This window comes from Microcebus murinus, chromosome 2 (genome assembly GCF_040939455.1).
Source record: "Microcebus murinus isolate Inina chromosome 2, M.murinus_Inina_mat1.0, whole genome shotgun sequence".
Classification (NCBI taxonomy): domain Eukaryota; kingdom Metazoa; phylum Chordata; class Mammalia; order Primates; family Cheirogaleidae; genus Microcebus; species Microcebus murinus.
Genome location: NC_134105.1, coordinates 72,913,576 through 72,918,755, shown reverse-complemented (window position 1 = coordinate 72,918,755; position 5,180 = coordinate 72,913,576).

Here is a 5,180-nt window from a genome sequence, read left to right as displayed (position 1 = left end):
TCAGATACATAAAGGAGGAAGCAAAATTATATCTTTATAGAGTTTTTATGGGGTAAAAAGCCAAAGAAAAATTATCAAGTTTTCCCGAAATTATAAAAAAGTACTAGAGAGAGAAACCAATTCCTTAGCATACTTTTGATAAATAAATAATACAAGGTACTTGATAGTTTACAATGCCTTTTCATACACAACCATCCTCATGGTACTCTTTAGATATGGATGTCATTTTCCCGATCTTAGAGAATGAAATACTGAGACCTGTTCTTAACCTCTCCAGGGTCATAATTAGTAAGCCAAAGAGGCAAGTTTCAAATGCAGATTTTACTGAAGTTTATTGCATGGCAGAAGGAAATGATCTGTGCTTTGGCATCATACATATCTGGGTTTGATGCCTGGTACTGTTTCTTACTCTGTTGCCTCATTTCTTAACTTATTCTAAAGTTAACCACTCTGACCTTCAGTTTTGTCATTTGTGAAATAGCAGTGATAGCTCCTGCTTTAGAAAATTGTTGTGAAGATTAAAGACAATATATAGAAAGTGCATAGGACATTGTACATACTCAAAGGATAAATTTTACTTTATAAAAATTTTAAAACATCTGCTCTTCTAAAGTCAACATTAAGAAAACACAAAGGCAAGCCACAGACTGGGAGAATACAATACACACACACCTTTAAAAAGGACTTGAATCCAGAATAATAACTCTTACAACTAAAAACAAGATAAATTGTGGCCAATTGCCATGTGAAAAGACACTCAACACCATTAGTCATCAGGAAAATGGAAATTAAAACCACCATTTTATTCCAATTATGTATTGTGTGACAAACCAGCCCAAAATGTGGTGGCTTAAAAACGATGACATTTATTTTACCAACACATCTATGAACTGGGATGGCCTTAGCAGGGACAGTTCACCTCCGCTTCATTGGGTATTAGCTGAGTCCTCTTGGAAAACACAAACTTAAAACACAAAGAGAACTACTTTACACCCACTACGATGGATGTAATAAAAAAGCCAATGAAAGTGTTGGCAAGAATGTGGAGAAATTGGAACCTTCATATATTGCTGATGAGACTGTAAACTTGTGCAGCCACTTTATAAAATAGTTTGGCAGATCCTCAAAAATGAAGAATTGAAACATATTCACACAAAAATTTGCACATGAATGTTCACAACAGCATTATTCAGAATAGCCAAAAAGTGGAAACAACCCCATATACATCAATTGATGAATGGATAAACAAAATATAGTATATCTGTACAATGAAATGATATCCATAAGAACATAAGAAGGAACCAAACTCAAGTGATCCTGGGTTGGGGGTTGGGGCACTTTGGCTGCAAAGGCACACAAAGGAACATTTTTGGGTGATGAAATGTTCTATACCTTGATTGTGGTAATGGTACACAAATTTGTCAGAACACATAGAAATACACAATTAGGTACATTTTATTGTGTATAAATGACACTCCCTAAAGTTAAGGGGGAAAAATACATCCAGAATCCAACCCCTTCTTACTATCTCCACCATTTCCATCCTGATCAAAGTCACCATCATTTACCACCTGGCTTATTGTAATGGATTTCTAACTGTTCTCTATTCTTGTCTTCTTCCAGGCTGCTCTCAACACAGCGTTCAGGTGATTCTGTTAAAACATAAGTGATATCATTCATCTTCTCAAAATCCTCCAATGGCTTCCAATCTCACTTCAAGGAAGAGCCAAATTAAACCAATTTACAGTGATCCTTAAGTCTTTATGTGATCTGCCTCCACCCCGCCTGACTCTTCTACTAATTCCCCTTGCTTATTCTGGTCCCGACATTCTGGTGAACATACCAGGTGCACTCTGTTAAAAGGTAAACTGAAGGCCGGACATGGTGGCTCATGCCTGTAACCTAGCACCTTGGGAGGCCAAGGCAGGAAACTTTCTGAGGCCAGGAGCAAACAGCCATGCCTGAATCAAGAAACATCAACCAAAGATGGTTTAAGGCTCCATTAAGAAAACACAAGGGGAAATCTTTTATAGGGCAAACACAGAAGTAAACAAAACCTGAGCGAGACTCCATGTCTACAAAAAAATAGGAAAATTAGCTGGGGCGGTGGTGTGCATGTGTTGTCCAAGCTACTCGGGAGGCTGAGGCAGGAGGATCACTTGAGTGCAGGAGTTTGAGGCTGCAGTGAGCTATGATCATGCCACTTTAGCCCAGGCAACAGAATCCTGTCTCAAAAGAAGGTAAACTGAGGCAAAAATTTTTTAAAAGTTTATTTCAGCAAACAGCCATGCTTGAATCAAGAAGCACCAAACCAGAGATGGGTTCAGGCTCCATGAAGAGAATGCAAAGGGAAATCTTTTATAGGGCAAACACAAAAGTAAATAAAGACAATATTTGATTGGTTACAGTTATACAATTGCCTTATTTGGTCTATTCTGCTGGAAAGTCCCTATTTATTTAACTATGCTAGTTGGCAGCTTCTGATTGGCTAGCCTTAAGTTTCATTTTTCTTTAGGTATTTATAAGAAATAACTCATTTTCTTTGTTTGCAACTGAAGCAAAGTTGAGGTCACTTATGAGGCCTAGCTGGTTTTGTCTGCTCAGGGATTCTTCAGGCCTGGTCTCCACCTTAATTCTTCTCTTGGGGCCTGTACCCTGCTGTTCCCTTTGCTTTGATTTTCCTCAGCATCTCTACCTGGGCTTCTTTCTCACCTCCTTCAAGTCTTCACTCAAATGTCACCTTTTCCGTGAGGCCTTCCCTGACCACCTTGTTTAAAACTGCAAGCACTTCTCTCAGGATTTAAGGAAAATTTGGCAAGTTGGGGTGATTGTTTCTCAAAGAGTAAATAATGTAAAAAGAATTGGGTTTTTTTGTTTGTTTTTTCTTTCACGAAGGAAAGGTTAGTTAGGTTAGGATCTGCTTGGCAGCTAATTGTATGGTGTTTAAATTCATAGTAGCTCAATTTGCTCAACCATAAATGTGGATACCTCTGATAAACTCTCATAGGCTCAAAAAGTTTCGCAGCATTTGCAAACTTCAAGGTAAGAACAGCTGTTTCACAGCGAATGGGGATCCCACTGCAAGTTGCCAATGCTGTGTTCACCGTGGCCGCTGACAGAGATGAAGGATTCCCACGCCACGCAGATTGGGTGAAAGTGGGACTGTCACTTCCAAACAACAAGGGCATAACTTGACCAGGGACTACTTTTGGTAAACAAAAATGTTCTCAACATATTCATAACTAAAAAAGAGCTGTTTACAACAGGATCCCTCCCCTTCCTGTCCCTCTTCCCCCCTCTCCCCGAAAGCTTTAAACAACAGTTAACAGATGCTAAAAACAAAAACAAAAAAACCCCCAAAACCAAAAAATCTCCAGGGACTATGTGAATCTCAAAAAGAAAAGAAAAACCCTGAATATTGGAAATATTAGAGAAATCATTTGCCTTTTATTGTAACAAATAAAGGAACTGTGAAGGCCAGACTCTCCATAGAGACTAAGATTAGGCCTAAGGCCAACTGAGGAAAAAAAAGTACTATTAAGAGCATATTTAATATGATTTCTAAAGTGCTTATAATTTCTTAGTTTTTCCCTCTGAATTGGATAAAGTAATGACTGGAAGTCTCAAAGATGTAAGTTATTCTCAAAAGACTATATCTCCTTCTCAGGAGAAAGAAGGGCCCAGAATTGCTATGGCAGGAGTTCTCAACCTTGCTTTGGAATGAGGTATGATTGAGTAGAGGTAATGAGGCCCTCACATGACACTGACCCACCAAGGGGAGAACAGAAGGGGCAGGAGGAAAAGAAGAGGAGGGCAGAGAATGTGGGTGGGGGACAAGTGACTTGCTTGGGGTTATGTGTGTGTCAGGAACAAAAATATATGTTAAATTCCAAGCATCTTCCTTCCTTTCCATCTCACTTTTCCTTGTCTCTGCTGGACCTTATCACCACTGGGCCTGGAGGTGAGAAGTGATGGGAATTGGAAAAGACTAGGTCACCCCTTGCAGCTGAGTCACCGGACAAGCCCTGGAGGCAGAGCAGCGAGGGGAGAGGCATGTCCCAGGGCTTTGGGAGTCTGAGCCTTGTTGCCACGTGTGGCTTTGTGGATAGACAAAGAAGAGTTCTGGGGAGTTTTCTTACGTTTTATGTGGTTGCCTTTTGCTGCTGTCTCTCAAAAAAACTTTCCATAAAGATGCACATTATCCTCAAGTATTTTGGATTTGAAATAAGGATTCCATTGGATTTCAACTGTGTCACTGTGGCCTTGAAGTCCATTTAGTGGCAAAACTGAGACTAAACCCAATCCTCCTGAACCTTTTGTTAGCTACTAAAAAATTACCACGTGGATAACGTGAAGAAGTTGGTCTAGGCCGGGCGCAGTGGCTCACGCCTGTAATCCTAGCACTCTGGGAGGCCGAGGCCGGTGGATTGCTCAAGGTCAGGAGTTTGAAACCAACCTGAGCAAGAGTGAGACCCCGTCTCTATTATAAATAGAAAGAAATTAATTGGCCAACTAATATATATAGAAAAAATCAGCTGGGCATGGTGGTGCATGCCTGTAGTCCCAGCTACTAGGGAGGCTGAGGCAATAGGATCGCTTGAGCCCAGGAGTTTGAGGTTGCTGTGAGCTAGGTTGAATCCACGGCACTCACTCTAGCCTGGGCAACAAAGTGAGACTCTGGTCTAGCCCCTGCTGTAACTTCACCTGAGAGCTGCAGGAGGGGTCAGTTTGAGTCAACCTGTGACCTCAAGGTGTCAGAACCTGATTGCATGTGGGCTGGGCATGGGCAGGGTGTAATGAGCTCAGAAGGAGTATGAAAATTGGCCAAAGATAGAAAAACACTCACAAATGATCTGTTTCTGAATGGGTGTGTATGTAGGAAAAGGGACAGGAAAGCTCTAAAATGGGACATGCCAGACTGGTCATAAGAGTCAACACTTACATAGTACGGTAAGTATGTGGCTGGCACTGTTCTAATCTCTTCCCATGAATTAACTCATCTAATTATCATAACAACTCACTGAGGTAGGTACTTTTTCTATCCCTACAACTCAGTGAGGTAGAGGTAAGTAAGAAGTACTCATTAGTATTTCTCAAAGTAAGTACTAATGAGAACTTAAGTAAGTGCTTGAGGTCTCACAGCTAGTAAATAGCAGGGCTGGAATTTGAACAGCCAGCAG